The sequence below is a fragment of the Moschus berezovskii genome, chromosome 17, assembly GCF_049115385.1.
Source record: "Moschus berezovskii isolate FMDL1 chromosome 17, NW_MosBer_1.0, whole genome shotgun sequence".
NCBI lineage: Eukaryota > Metazoa > Chordata > Mammalia > Artiodactyla > Moschidae > Moschus > Moschus berezovskii.
The window spans coordinates 47,576,144-47,592,250 of NC_142476.1; the positions used below are offsets into that span (position 1 = coordinate 47,576,144).

The 16,107-nt window shown below is 43.8% G+C and overlaps 1 long non-coding RNA gene across 1 annotated transcript; it reads right to left on the reverse strand.

Moving 5' to 3' along the window:
• Positions 1–2,329: 2,329 nt before the first annotated feature.
• Positions 2,330–15,128, reverse strand: LOC148775148 (uncharacterized). The gene is made up of 3 exons (XR_016039474.1): positions 14,922–15,128; positions 12,453–12,560; positions 2,330–2,468 (listed from the first exon to the last, which is right to left on the reverse strand). It is a non-coding gene; the product is annotated as an uncharacterized LOC148775148 (long non-coding RNA).
• Between the last annotated feature and the right edge of the window lie 979 nt (positions 15,129–16,107).

A 16,107-nucleotide genomic window follows, 5' to 3' on the forward strand; every position in this document is an offset into this window, starting at 1 on the left:
GTCCATCACCAACTCCCGGAGTTCACTCAAACTCATGTCCACAGAGTCGGTGATGCCATCCAGCCATCTCATTCTCTGTCGTCCCCTTTTCCTCCTGCCCCTAATCCCTCCCAGCATCAGAGTCTTTTCCAGTGGGAATAAAAACCTTTTTTTCTTGCTAATCTGTTGTTTGTCAGTTTTAATTTGCAGGACCCACTCCAGTATTCTTGCCTGGAGAATCCCATGGACTGTAGCCTGCCAGGCTCCTCTGTCCATGGGGTCAAAAGTGTCAGACATGACTTAGTGACTAAACCACCACCACCACCACCAGTCACAGAACTAGTGGCTCAGACATTAAAGAATCTGCCTGCCAATGTAGGAGATGCAGGAGCCTCGAGTTCAATCCCTGGGTCAGGAAGATCCCCTAGAGAAGGAAATGGCAACCCACTCCAGTGTTCTTGCCTGGAGAATTCCATGGACAGAGGAACCTGGCAGGCTACTGTTGTAGCCACGCAATCCAGGAAACAAACTCACTCAAAAGGACAACGCAGATAGCGAAGTGCAGTTTATTACACCGGCGGGCCCAAGGCAGAGTCTCCTCTTAGCCAAGGACCCTGACCAGTTTTTGTGAAAACCTTACATACCCTAAGTGTACGTGCCCAAACCCACCTCCCCAAATTCCCTGAAACTAGTCTGAACAAAGGAAGAGAAAGATACAATCAAAGTTAACCCGTGATTCATATGCCTTAAGCCTAGGTAGTTAACAGTGGACAATTATCAATAGGCCTGTGGTCATACCCCAATAAGCATAGTAGAATTTATGGTTCTATTTGTTTACACAGATAATTAGGGTATTATTTTAGGCAGTGGAGAGTCTAGGTATGAGCCCTGGGGTTCTTCCATCCGGAGGGGCCTGGTTTTCCAGTTGGTATGTCGTTTCCATAGATACTGGGCATATAGCTCAAAGTCCACAGTCCGGCCCAAGATGGAGTCCTGCTTTCAAGATGGAGTCTGTTCTGTCTGTTTCCTCCTTCACTACAGTCCATGGGGTTGCAAAGAGTGGACACAGCTGAGCAACTTTCACACACACAATCATGGAACACAAGAGAGTGAAGTTTTCCTTCCTGACAATGTCATTACTGGGGTAACAAAACCTTTAATTTCTGATTTGTGATGAAATATGCAAGCTGCATACCCTGAAGTTAACCTTACCCTTCCTCTGCTGGTCAAGGTTCATTCAATAAATGTTTACAGAGGTCCTGCTATAAACCAGGAATCGGAGTTAGAACAGAAAACAAAATTGTCTGCCAGGTTCTGCAAAGTTCTGGCCCTCAGGTTGCTTATACTCTGGTGCAGAAATAGAAAATACACCTGTAAATACATAGATGATCAGTTGATGGTAAAAGCTACAGAGATCACTGAAAGATCAGGCGGAAAGGCAGTGCTGAGGGTGGGCAGCGTGTGTATGAGTAGTATGTTATGTGATCCATATAACAATTCTCAATATAAAATTCTAGCAGTTTATATTTTTAAAGATGCTCCCAGTTTCTTTTTTTTTTAAGGGCAGAGAAGAAGCAATTGAGTGTCTTACTACTTTAAACAAATTATTTCAAATTTATTTATTTTTAACTGCAGTGGATCTTTGTTTCTGTGCAGGTTTTCTCTAGTTGTTGTGAGCAGGGGCTACTCCCTAGCAGCGATGTGAGGGCTTCTCATTGCTGTGGCTTCTCTTGTTGCTGAGCACGGCCTCTAGGGTGTGTGGGCTTCAGTAGTTGTGGCACATGGGTTTTTTGTTGCCCCATAGCAAGTGGAATTTTCCCGGACCAGGGCTCAAACCTGTGTCCCCTGCATTGGCGGGCAGACTCTCAACAAGTGGACCAGCAGGGAAGTCCCAGACACTTGCTTTTTAAAATAACAGAAATACTCTATGCTGGTTATAAAAAATTTCAAAACAGAAATATACTTCTTCCCTTTCCTTCCTATTTTTCTTCCTACTGTTAAAAGTCTGGTGTGTGACCCTTCAGATATTTTTTCTATGCATGTTCCAAGAAACATATTCATATTCATACAGAGGTGGTTACCTACTTAAAAAAAAATTGGAAACAGAATAATGGTAGACACGTTCTGCAATTTGCTGTCTTCCCCACACCTGCCATGTATCATTCCTATCTTCACAGGAACACCGCTGCAGATCATCTGTCCTTGCTCTTCTAAAGGCTGCCCTGAATATTACAGTTTAAATGTCACTCGGGATTTAATTAATGTGCTGACAATGGACGGTGATGTTGTTCCCACATTTTCATTCTTATGGTAGGGCTGCAACAAACCTCCTGCGTGCCCAAGTGTTTCTGTACAGCAGATTTCTAGAATTTGAACTTCTGAGTCAATTGGTCCGAATATATAACATTTTCACAGACATTGCACAAGTGACCATGTTGCAGTGAAGAGGAAAATGAAGAGGGATGAGTTTCTTTTTTTCTTTTCTTTTCCTGAGAATAAAGGAGATAAAGAGAACAGTGAGCACTCCTGAACATTCCTAGTTTTTTTACTTTAACTGCTCCTAACTCTGAATGTCCAGAGAAGGCGACGAGTTGACTCACTGGAAATGAGTCTGATCCTGGGAGGGATTGGGGGTGGGAGGAGATGGGGATGACAGAGAATGAGATGGCTGGATGGCATCACTGACTCGATGGACATGAGTTTGAGTGAACTCCGGGAGTTGGTGATGGACAGGGAGGCCTGGCGTGCTGTGATTCATGGGGTCGCAAAGAGTTGGACACGACTGAGCGACTGAACTGAACTGAACTGAACTCTGAATGTCCGGAGAAGGCAATGGCAAGCCACTCCAGTACTCTTGCCTAGAAAATCCCATGGACGGAGGAGCCTGGTAGGCTGCAGTCCATGGGGTCGCTATGAGTCAGACATGACTGAGCGACTTCACTTTCACTTTTCACTTTCACACATTGGAGAAGGAAATGGCAACCCACTCCAGTGTTCTTGCTTGGAGAATCCCAGGGACTGGGGAGCCTGGTGGGCTGCCGTCTATGGGGTCACACAGAGTCGGACACGACTGAAGCGACTTAGCAGCAGCAGCAACTCTGAATGTCTGTAAATAAGTTTGCTTTTCTGCCCCATAACTCTGCAGGAGCTACACTTTGAACCTGTTATCCTTTGACTCTATGCTAAATACATCCTGTATCTGGTGTTTACCCTTACAACACCCTTCCCCTTGTAGTTACACATCAGAAGGAAGTTCCGCAGAGCCATCAAACTGCCAGACTCAATTACTGGGTTACTGACGCCAGCCTATGACTGTCATAGAAACAAGGCCAGAGAAAGAAATCAAGAGCCTAACACCTTTGTTGCTCATCACACTCTGTCTTGATATTTTTTATTTGGCTTTGATGGGCAGAGAAAGCCAAAATTTTGGCCAGCAACAACCATATCAGTTTCCATGACTCCACTGTCATCAAAAGAAAGTTCATATTTCTACACCTCTCCCAACATTTGGTAATGCCAGTGTTTTATTTTTTGCTAGTCTGTGAGATGAAAAGTCTTTCCTGATGGTTCAGCAGGTAAAGAATCTGCCTGCAATGCAGGAGACACAGGAGACACGGATTCTGTCCCTGGGTTGGGACAATCCCCTGGAAAAGGGAATGGCTATCCACTCCCTTATTCTTGCCCGCAGAATTCCATCAACAGGGGAGCCTGGTAGGCTACAGTTCATGGTGTTACAAAGAGTCGGGCATGACTGAACGACTAACATTTTCACTTTTTTCAGAGTTTATGATAAGACCCAATAAGACCTTAATAAATGTTTATTGACTGGTATCACATGAAGAAAAAAATCCTTTTGTTTTCTGAAAGCAGCAGTCTGAAGGCTGTGAACCATAGTCAGGAAAAAAGAAACAAAGCAAGAATGTTAATGTGCGTAGTCACTGTGAACCAATCTTTTAATTATAGCCCTTTTCCTTTTAAAAAGCAGTCAGAAATTCAGAAAATACAGACAAGTGAAAAGAAGCAAATTACACCCACACATCATCCTGTGGACAGTCCTATTCACAATTTGCGATGTTTTTTTTTTTTCTTAGCAACTTTATTGAGGTAGAAGTTGCATATTAGAGAATTCATCCATTTCTCCAAAGAAGACATACAGATGGCCAATAAACACATGAAAAGATGCTCAACATCACTCATGATTAGAGGAATGCAAACTAAAACTATAATGACGTATTACCTCACACCAACCAGAATGGCCATCATCAAAAAAATCTATAAATAGGGAGTTCCCTGGTAGTCTGGTGGTTAAGACTTGCACTCCCAGTGCAGATAGCCTGGGTTCAATCCCTGGTCAGGGAACTAGGTCCCACATGCCAAAACTAACTAAATAAAAATTTTTAAAAAGTCTACAAGCAATAAATGCTGGAGAGGATGATGTGGAGAAAAGGGAAACCCTCTGCACTGTTGGTGGGAATGTAAATTGATACAGCCATTATGGAGAACAGTGTGGAGATTTCTTTTAAAAACTAAGAATAAAACTACCATATGACCCAGCAACCCCACTACTGGGCATATACCCTGAGAAAACCATAACTGAAAAAGACACATGTACCCCAGTGTTCACTGCAGCACTATTTACAATAGCTGTGACATGGAAGCAACCTAGATGTCCACCAACAGATGAGTTGTGGTATATACATACAATGGAATATTCAGTTCAGTCAGTTCAGTCGCTCAGTCGTGTCCACTCTTTGCGACCCAATGAATCACAGCACGCCAGGCCTCCCTGTCCATCACCAACTCCCGGAGTTCACTCAAACTCATGTCCACAGAGTTGGTGATGCCATCCAGCCATCTCATTCTCTGTCGTCCCCTTCTCCTCCCGCCCCCAACCTTTCCCAGCATCAGAGTCTTTTCCAGTGAGTCAACTCATCTCATGAGGTGGCCAAAGTATTGCAGTTTCAGCTTTAGTATCAGTCCTTCCAATGAACACCCAGGATTGATCTCCTTTAGAATGGACTGGTTGGATCTCCTTGCAGTCCAAGGGACTCTCAAGAGTCTTCTCCAACACCACAGTTCAAAAGCATCAATTCTTCGGCGATCAGCTTTCTTCACAGTCCAACTCTCACATCCATACATGACCACGGGAAAAACCATAGCCTTGACTAGACGGAACTTGGTTGGCAAAGTAATGTCTCTGCTTTTTAATATGCTGTCTAGGTTGGTCATAACTTTCCTTCCAAGGAGTAAGCGTCTTTTAATTTCATGGCTGCAATCAGCATCTGCAGTGATTTTGGAGCCCAAAAAAATAAAGTCTGACACTGTTTCCACTGTTTCCCCATCTATTTCCCATGAAGTGATGGGACCAGATGCCATGATCTTTGTTTTCTGAATGTTGAGCTTCAAGCCAACCTTTTCACTCTCCTCTTTCACTTTCATCAAGAGGCTTTTGAGTTCTTCTTCACTTTCTGCCGTAAGGGTAGTGTCATCTGCATATCTGAGGTTATTGATATTTCTCCCAGCAATCTTGATTCCAGCTTGTGCTTCTTACAGCCCAGCATTCCTCATGATGTACTCTGCATATAAGTTAAATAAGCAGGGTGACAATATACACCCTTGACGTACTCCTTTTTCTATTTGGAACCAGTCTGTTGTTCCATGTCCAGTTCTAACTGTTGCTTCCTGACCTGCATACAGGTTTCTCAAGAGGCAGGTCAGGTGGTCTGGTATGCCCATCTCTTTCAGAATTTTCCAGTTTATTGTGATCCACACAGTCAAAGGCTTTGGCATAGTCAATGAAGCAGAAATAGATGTTTTACTGCAACTCTCTTGCTTTCTCCATGATCCAGCAGATGTTGGCAATTTGATCTCTGGTTCCTCTGCCTTTTCTAAAACCTGCCTGAACATCTGGAAGTTCACGGTTCACATATTGCTGAAACCTGGCTTGGAGAATTTTGAGCATGACTTTACCAGCGTGTGAGATGAGTGCAATTGTGTGGTAGTTTGAGCATTTTTTGGCATTGCCTTTCTTTGGGATTGGAATGAAGACTGACCTTTTCCAGTCCTGTGGACACTGCTCAGTTTTCCAAATTTGCTGGCATATTGAGTGCAACACTTATTACTCAGCCATAAAAAAGAACAATTTTGAGTCTGTTCTAGAGATGTGGATGAACCTAGAGCCTGTTATGCAGAGTGAAGTAAGTCAGAAAGAGAAAGACAAATTAGCACATATAGATGGGATCTAGAAAAATGGTACTGATGAACCTATTTGCAGAAAAGATATAGACATAGAGAATGGACTTGTGGACACAGCAGGGGAAGGAGAGGGTAGGTTGAATTGAGGAAGTAGTATTGATGTACATATACTATCATATGTAAAACAGATGGCTGATAGGAGGCTGCTGTATAGTGCAGGGAGCCCAGTCTGGTGCTCTGTGATGACCTAGAGGGGTAGGGTGGGAGAGTAGAGGGAGGCTCAGGAGGGAAGGGATATATGTGTAATTACAGCTGATTTGTGTTGTTGTACAGCAGAGGCTGGCACAGAATTGTAAAGCAGTTATCCTCCAATTAAAAAATAAATAAAAATAGAGAATTCACCCACTTGCAGCTCAAAATCACTGTGGATGGTGACTGCAGACACAAAAGATCCTTGCTCCTTGGAAGGAAAGCTATGACAGACCTAGACAGCATATTAAAAAGCAAAGACATCACTTTGCCAACAAAGGCCCATATAGTCAAAGCTTTGATTTTTCCAGTAGTCCTGTACAGATGTGAGAGTTGTACTGTAAAAAAGGCTGAGTGACAGAGAATTGATGCTTTTGACTTGTGGTGCTGAAGAAGACTCTTGAGAGTTCCTTGGACAGCAAGGAGGTCAAACTAGTCAATCCTAAAGGAAATCAACCCTGAGCATTCATTGGAAGGACCAATGCTGAAGCTGAAACTCCAATACATTGGCCACCTGATGCACTGAGCTGATACATCAGAAAAGACCCTGACACTGGGAAGGATTGAGGGCAGAAGGAGAAGGGGTTGACACAGGAAGAGATGGCTGGATGGCATCAACAACTCAATGGACATGAGTTTAGGCAAGGTCCAGGAGACAGCGAAGGACAGGGGAACCTAGCATGCTGCAGTCCGTGTGGTCACAAAGAGTCAGACATGACTTAGCGACTGAACAGCAAAAGTATTTGCAGTCACTACCATAATCTAATTTTAGAATATTTATTACTTTGTCAACAAAGGTCCGTCTAGTCAAGGCTATAGTTTTTCCAGTGGTCATGTATGGATGTGAGGGTTGGACTATAAAGAAAGCTGAGTGCCGAAGAATTGATGCTTTTGAACTGTGGTGTTGGAGAAGACTCTTGAGAGTCCCTTGGACTGCAAGGAGATCCAACCAGCCCATTCTAAAGGAGCTCAGTCCTGGGTGTTCATTGGAAGGACTGATGTTGAAGCTGAAACTCCAATACTTTGGCCACCTGATGGGAAGAGCTGACTCATTTGAAAAGACTCTAATGCTGGGAAAGATTGAGGGCAGGAGGAGAAGGGGACAACAGAGGATGAGATGGTTGGATGGCATCACCCACTCAATGGACATGGGTTTGGGTGGGCTCCAGGAGTTGGTGATGGACAGGGAGGCCTGGCGTGCTGCAGTTCATGGGGTCGCAAAAAGTCGTACACGACTGAGCGACTGAACTGAACTGAACTGTCCTCAATAAAAGAAACCAACTCAGTAGCAGATAATTCCCATTCTCCCCAGCTCTAAACAACCTATTTTCTATTTTCTGTCTCTGACAAAATTTGCTCATTCTGGATGTTTTGTACACATGACACCATATAATATGTGACATTTTATGTTTAGCTTCTTTTACTTGTCATTATCTTTTCAAAGTTCATCCAAAGTTTAGTATATGTCAGTACTTAATTTCTTTTTCATTGTAAAACAATAATCTAGTCTATGGATATGCCACATTTTTTATTTATCCATTTAACAGTTGGTAGACATTTGGGTTATTTCTTCTTTTTGGCTATTATGATTAATGCTTTATGACCATTCACATACTTGCTTTTGTGTGGATATCTTTTCATTTCTCTTGGGTGTAAACCTAGAAGTGAAATTCTTAGGCCATATTCATCAAAAATTGAATATGATCTTCACTTACATATTTATACAGGTGTTCCCTCCTCCTACAAATGGACATCTTTTTTAATATACTGTAAAATATTAGGTGAGCTGATGCAGGTTGTGAAAGAATTCACAAAAATATTAACAAGGGAAAAAAAGAGAGTTTTTTAATTCTCTTTCCAAGGGAGGAAAGGAGCCAGAGGCATTGAGTAGCCCTGAAGAATGAGGGGTTGAGTCTTTTACTGAGTTTTAAAGGGCAAGGAGAAGGAATGAAGGGGTGGGTTCACGTCTATTTTGGTCCCCAGTTGTATCCAGGCTGGCTGATCCTCTATAGGATGTGGTTCTTCTGAGAACAGACTTGTTGTCTTCAGTCATTTTCCAGTCCTTGGATGTCTGGAAGAGACTTGATACTGGCCTTTGACAGGCATTACTCTATTTTGAATAATGTTAGATGGGTTTCCACTTCCCCTCTCTGAATATTAACTTATTCTTGAGTTTATGTGGAACCCAGTTGGCCTATTTATTAGGAGTTGTGGCGGCAGTCATATCTTCTATATCTTCTTCAAGCTGAATGGGGGTGTAGAGCTGTCCCTGCCTGGTGGGGGGCCATGTGGGTTGTTTGGGGTTGAATGATACTCTCCCCATGAAGAAGGGGAAAGTTTAGGCAAAAATTTATAAAGTACAGAAGGAGAAATAAGAAAGCAAGGAGTATGAGATCCCATTCAAGCAGATTAATTGTGAGTTGTGCTCCCAGTTTTGGTAATCTGGGTTCTGGTAAGTCTGTAGTGTCAGATAACTGCTGATAGGAGTAGAAGGCCCGTGTTGAAGGCCCCACTGGGGATCAGTAGGCTTGAGTCTCGGCAGATGGATCCAGGATGGGTGTCCTGAGAGCTTGTCTGCTGTCAGAGTTGTGAGTAGTACCTGAAATGGACCCTTATAAGGTAGTAGGAAGGGTGTGGTATGTCTGGGGAGGTCCTTTAACAGGATCCAGTCCCCAGGTTGTAGGACTGTAGATAGTGGCAAATCCTGAGGTTGGGGAAGGTATTTATTAGCATGGGTTTGCAAAGACTGCAAGTTAGTTTTAAGACTGGAAGGTAAGAGTTCAGAGGAGGCGGTTTTGTGGCAGAAAAGGGAGCTGGGCATCCTTCAGTTCAGTTCAGTTCAGTTCAGTCGCTCAGTCGTGTCCGACTCTCCGCGACCCCATGAGTCACAGCACGCCAGGCCTCCCTGTCCATCACCAACTCCTAGAGTTCACTCAAACTCATGTCCACAGAGTCGGTGATACCATCCAGCCATCTCATTCTCGGTCATCCCCTTCTCCTCCCTCCCCCAACCCTTCCCAGCATCAGAGTCTTTTCCAGTGAGTCAACTTGTCGCATGAGGTGGCCAAAGTATGAGTTCAAACGGATGGAGGTATAAGGGGGCCTCAGAATAACCTGGAGTCGGAAAAGGGCCTAGGGGAGGAGTTCTAGTCAGCTCTGATTAAGCTTCAAGGCAAGCGTGGAGGAATGAGCCTTTTCTTTTTTTTTTTTTAAGATTGAGGATGCCAGGCTGCATGTAATGTAATGTGTATTTAATATCTAAACTTGAGACACTTCTTGGGTAGTTTGAGAGGTGAAAACTGGGCCATTGTCATTCTGAAGAGAGGTGGGAAGAATGAATATAGGGATTTTTTTGAAGAAGAACCCGAGTTACTTCAGAGGCCCTTTCAGGTGTGGTGGGGAAGGTCAATCCACCTAGAGAAAGTGTCTGTGAGTGTTAACAGGTATTTGCATTTTTAATGAATGGGCATATGGGTGAAATCTAATTGCCACTGCAGTCCTGGCAGCTATCCCCTTAATTGGTGGGTTGGTTAGATGATGTCCTTGGGGGTTTACTTGTTTGCAAATAAGACAGAGTGTGGTGATCTTTTAGGGCCGATTCTAAGTTAGTGGAATGGAGAAGAGGGATAAAGAGAAGCTTTAACAGCAGTGAGGGGTTTGAGTACCCTAAGAACTTCCCATCTGGGGACTTTCCTTGTGGTTCAGTGGTTAAGAATCTGCCTTCCAGAGAAGGAAATGGCAATCCACTCCAGTATTCTTGCCTGGAGAATCCCATGGATGGAGGAGCCTGGTACTCTGCAGTCCACAGGGTCGCAAAGAGTCAGACATGACTGAGCGACTTCACTTTCTTTCCTTCTCACAAAAGAATTCTTAATCCAATTAGAATATTCTGATTTTGGTACGAGGTTTTTGCCTGTATTCACACATGGTCTGGCAAGTTTTAAATCAGCAAAGAGGATTCAAAGGATGCTGTTAAGCAGTTTTCTGTATTAATAAAGGAAACCAGTTTAAGACAGATCACAAAACCCCTGGCACACAAGCTAGCATATCTGAAACCTAACATGAAAATGAAGGGATTTCTATGTACTTCACAGTCCTTTTATTTAAGTGTAATCTTATATTTAGGGTCCAAAAGCCTGTAAACCTTTTTTCCATGGGGAGTTGGGGAGTATTAGATCCTCACTGTCTTCCATGCTGCTGAAGAATGGACTACTCAGGCAGTCCAGTGGATTCGTATGAGTTATTTATCAGGTATTTATTAGAAGGGGGTACCTTGAGGCTGTTATACATGCTTCAGCAAAACATCTTGTTTATGTCTTACTTTTTAAAAAAGGCATTTGAATGAATGTTTGACTCAGGTTCATTAACCTTCAAAAACTGCAGTACCAAATAATTGCACTAAACTGATGAAAAAACTGAATTGTATGTTTTAGGAATCAAAAATTAAGTGGAATTAAATTGTGTACCTTTTCTAAAGCTAAAATAGTAAAATATTTTATTAAGAGTTGTTGTAAAAAATGATCAGTTAATTGTATAGGAAAATGATAGTATTTTTTCAAAATTATCAGTGAAAAGTAATTCAGATGATATTTGAGAAGTGGGGGAAAGGGAACCATATAGACAGTTTTAGTTCTGTGAACACAAATTGTGTGCAGCTATTAAATGATTGTAAAATTGACTACTGTAAATTTTCCATAATTATATGTGTATATTAGTCATATGTATCTACATGGATATGTCTTAAAATTATTTATACACATGTACATACATAGACCGGAGAAGGCAATGGCAAGCCACTCCAGTATTCTTGCCTAGAAAATCCCATGGATAGAGGAGCCTGGTAGGCTGCAGTCTGTGGGGTCGCTAAGAGTCGGACACGACTGAGCAACTTCACTTTCAATTTTCACTTTCACACATTGGAGAAGGAGGTGGCAACCCACTCCAGTGATCTTGCCTGGAGAATCCCAGGGACGGGGGAGCCTGGTGGGCTTCCGTCTATGGGGTCACACAGAGTTGGACACGACTGAAGTGACTTAGCAGCAGCACCAACATACATAGACAAATCAAGAAGAATATGTGTATAATATAGAAAGTATATAGCAAAGTGATTCTACTCCAATAATAAAGATTGACATGTATTTTGTTATGAATAGTTTACCTTCGAAAAGATATTTTGTTCTATTTTAAAGTGTAGAAGAATACACGGCTAATAAATAATAAAAGTTTTATGCAATTAAAAAAAAAAAAGAATCTGCTTTCCAGTGCACAAGATGTGACTTAAATCCCTGGTCCAGGAACTAAGATCCCACATGCTGAGGGGCAACTAAGCCTATGAGCCACAACTACTGAAGCCCATGTGCCCTAGAGCCCCTGCTCTGCAACAAGAGAAGCTACCACAATCAGATGCCCATGCACTACAAGCAGAGAGTAGCCCCCACTCCCTGCAACTAGAAAAAGCCCGCATGCAGCAATGAAAACCCAGTACAACCAAAAATAAACAATACATAAATCTTAAAAAAAATAAAAGACCTAGCACAGCCAATAAAAAAAAAGGAAAGAAAAATAAAGAACTTCCAGTTTTATAGGCTATTGGGAGTTGTGGGGAAAGTGAGAGAAGGGTCCCTCATGGTGATAATGACAGGAGTTAGGTGAGAGACCCTCCCAGGGTATCAATGTCCCACAGCATTGAGGGAATCTATATTGGGAGATTGGAGGGCTGAGCATCAGCGGGAAGGTCTCCTAAGACGCCAAGAAAGGAGGCTTGTGGCTGGAGAATTAGTTGAGTCACTAGTTTGGTCATAAGGTCACTGCCTGGAGAGGGGTGGGACAGTTGGGAAGGACAAGGAAAGAATGACAGATCTGATCTCCCAGTGAGCATGGTAAGTCAAAGGTGTGGAGCATGGGGTGAGGTTTGCCTTCTGCTCCAATGACAGTGATCGGTGAGGGAATCAAGGGGCCCAAAAATTCAAGAAGAGAAGGTTCTCTTAACTTCTCTTCTCCAGTACCTATTAAGAAATTGAATTTTTTACCTGCTACGGATAGAGTTACCAGAGGCTTGGCCGTGTCAACCTTATGTCATGGAGCCAGGTTCCAGGTCAGGGCCATCAGTCTGGAGACGTAGAAGTCCTTGAAGATTTCTGGGGATGGAAGGAATCCTTTCAGGAGGGTTCCCTGGCTCTGGAAGGGGATTCTGTTCCCTCTTATCCAGGAGTGGGCAATCCTGCTTTCGGTGCCCCATTATTTCACAAAGGGGGCACAGTTCTGGAGGTACATTTTCCTGGGAAAATCTCGACTCCAGGGCCTCCTTGTTTGCAGCTGAAGCAGGAGCCAGCACTGGGGCCTAGTTGGTGTTTTCCTTGTTAGTTGAGGGGACTCGGGTATGTGTAATTCCGAAAGTTAGCCTCTCAGTTGTGTCTGACTCTTTGTGGCCCCATGAACTGTAGCCCACCAGCTTCCTCTGTCCATGGGATTCTCCAGGCAAGAATACTGGAGTGGGTTGCCATGCCCTTCAAAGAACACCTCTGTGGAGGCAATTGTTTGAAAGGTTGTTTCTGCTCTTGAGACCATCGTGGGCCTTGCTCCATCTTTTCCTCTCATCCATCCTCATCTTGGTTATCAAAGCCCTATGAGACGAGTTGACTCACTGGAAAAGAGGCTGATGCTAGGAGGGATTGGGGGTGGGAGAAGACAGGGACGACAGAGAATGAGATAGCTGGATGGCATCACCGACTCGATGGACATGAGTTTGAGTGAACTCCAGGAGTTGGTGATGGACAGGGAGGCCTGGCGTGCTGTGATTCATGGGGTCGCAAAGAGTCGGACACGACTGAGCGACTGAACTGAACTAAACTGGACTGAACTGAAAGACCAGGTTGGTGAGTTCAGGTTGGGGAGTCTGAGGGCCCTTCTCTGATTTCTGGAGTTTGTGACAGATATCAGGAGCTGACTGGGAGATGAAATGCATTGCCAAGATTGTCTTGCCTCTTCAGAGGTTAAATCTAAATTGGTAAAAGGCATAAGGCCTCTGAAAGGTATGACAGGGAAAGATCGGGGTTTTCATATAGGCCTGAGTCATTTCTTTAATTTTGTCATTGTTTACGGCCTTGGTGGTGGCCCTTTTCATGCCTTCAATGAAGCAAGTAAGCATATGGTCCTATCGATGTCTTTCTTGGGATCCTTCCTGATAGTTCCAACTGAGGCCATTGTCAGGGAGCACTGTGGGTTTGGGTGCATAAATGTTGGGTTAGTGCCCATTAAGTTTTACCCCAAATTTCTGAGCTTTAGTCCAGATTCTAGGTCTTCCTATGGTATTCGTGCAAGTGGAAAAAATGATATGTAAGTCAAGTCAAGAAAGGTCTTAAAGTAAGATATTCAAATTCTTTAGTAAATTTGGTGGGGTCTTCTGAGAAAATGGCCTAGTTTGAGGTCAGTGAGGGAGAGCTCAGACATAGAAAAATGAACAGAAATGCAAATGATTCCCTCAGAACCAGCCACTTCATGTAAGGGCCACTCGGGGGCTGCTGGCTCCAGAGAAGGCTGAAGGGAACATCCAGACAGGGTGTGATGAAGGCGAGAAGGAGAACTAGGGGCCAGTAGAGGAGAGGCTGGTGGTAAGGAAGGAGGGAGTGCTGGGGGTCCAGGAGGGGAGTCCTGTCCCGAAGAAGGAGATTCAGTGGGGTGAAGGGGAGGAGGAGGATGTGGCTAAGCGGGGGCTTAGGGAGGGCAGGAGTGGAAATAGGGAGCTGCTCAGGATCTGAGAAAGGGAGAAGTGAGTGAAGTGAAGTCGCTCAGTTGGGTCCAACTCTTTGCGACCCCACGGACGGTATTCTGCCTGTCTTCTCCATCCATGGGATTTCCCAGGCAAGAACACTGGAGCGGGTTACCATTTAGGGGGAAGTGAGATAAGCATTAATAATAGCATGCAGCAAGAGGACCACACTTTGGGGTCTTGGGGGAGTTGAAAGAAGGCCGGGACATAAGGAATTTCAGACTATTTGCCAAGGCAGTGACAGTAAAGATCAAGGTGGAGAATAGCATCATATTTGAGAGAGCTATCCTTGCTCCAGACCTCTTGGTCACCCAATTTATATCGAGACCAAGCCGTGTTGTAGAAGAAGACCATTTGTTTGGGTCTGAGGTCATCTAATTTGAGATCTTTCCAATGTTTGAGGAAACATCCCAAGGGGGAGTCTTTCACCACAGCAGATTGACAGTTGCCCATAATGAAAATTTAGGAAGAAGAGTAAAGAGAAAATTTTGAGGACAGAGGCCATTATGGGAGTCCTGGAGTTCAGAAGGAGCATCTCCTACAAGGATTCATCCTGGAGTCAAGTGGCCCGGACTCTGAGATGATGAATCAAGGACAAGAGGAAGATGAACAAGAGTCGTCCCCCGAGGCCAAATTCCAACCTAGGTGGTGATAGGTCCAGCGTTGGGCTATTTGCCACCTCGAGTCTGCCACTGTTTTCCCAAGAAAACCCGTCAAAGGAGTAACTTACAGTTTGATGGATGTCTTGCTGGATGATGAAGACTGAGCTGGAGATTGAGGTGAAAGGAATTTGGATAGTGACGATTTTTCCAAACAGCTCACCAAAAATCTTAGATTGTAAAAGAATTCGCAGAGGTATTAACAAGGAGAGAAAAAAGAGCTTTCTCTTTCTAAAGGAGGAAAGGGGCCAGATGCATAGAGTGGTATTGGCCCTGAAGGTGAGGGGTTCAGTTTTTTATTGAGTTTTAAAGGGCAAGGGGCAGGAAAGAGGGGGTGGGTTCATGTCTATTTTGGTCCCTGGTTGTACCCAGGCTAGCTGTGACTCTATAGGATGTGGTTCTTCTCAGAATAGACTTCTTGTCTTCAATCATTTTCAGTCCCTGGATGTGTTTAAGGGACTTGAAACTGGCCTTTGACAGGCATTAACCTGTTTTGAACAATGTTAGATGAGTTTACATTAAGTAGCTTACTTTTATTTTTTTTACACTTAAAAACATACTCTGAAGATCTTTTCATATCATTAAGTATTCCCAACCTATAATCTCAAAAACAAATGAGTATTTTGGGCAAAATACCACCTAAGTCTCAGTTCAGTTCAGTTCAGTCGCTCAGTCGTGTCCAACTCTTTGCGACCCCATGAACCACAGCACACCAGGCCTCCTTGTCCATCACCAACTCCCGGAGTCCATCCAAACCCATGTCCATTGAGTCGATGATGCCATCCAACCATCTCATCCTCTGTCATCCCCTTCTCCTCCTGCCCTCAATCTTTCCCAGCATCAGGGTCTTTTCCAATGAGTCAGCTCTTCCCATCAGGTGGCCAAGGTATTGGAGTTTCAGCTTCAACATCAGTCCTTCCAATGAATACCCAGGACTGAGCTCCTTTAGGCTGGACTGGTTGGATCTCCTTACAGTCCAAGGGACTCTCAAGAGTCTTCTCCAACACCACAGTTCAAAAGCATCAATTCTTCGGCGATCAGCTTTCTTCACAGTCCAACTCTCACATCCATACATGACCACGGGAAAAACCATTGCCTTGACTAGACAGATCTTTGTTGGCAAAGTAATGTCTCTGCTTTTTAATATGCTATCTATATTGGTCATAACTTTCCTTCCAAGGAGTAAGCGTCTTTTAATTTCATGGCTGCAATCAGCATCCGCAGTGATTTTGGAGCCCCCCAAAATAAAGTCTGACA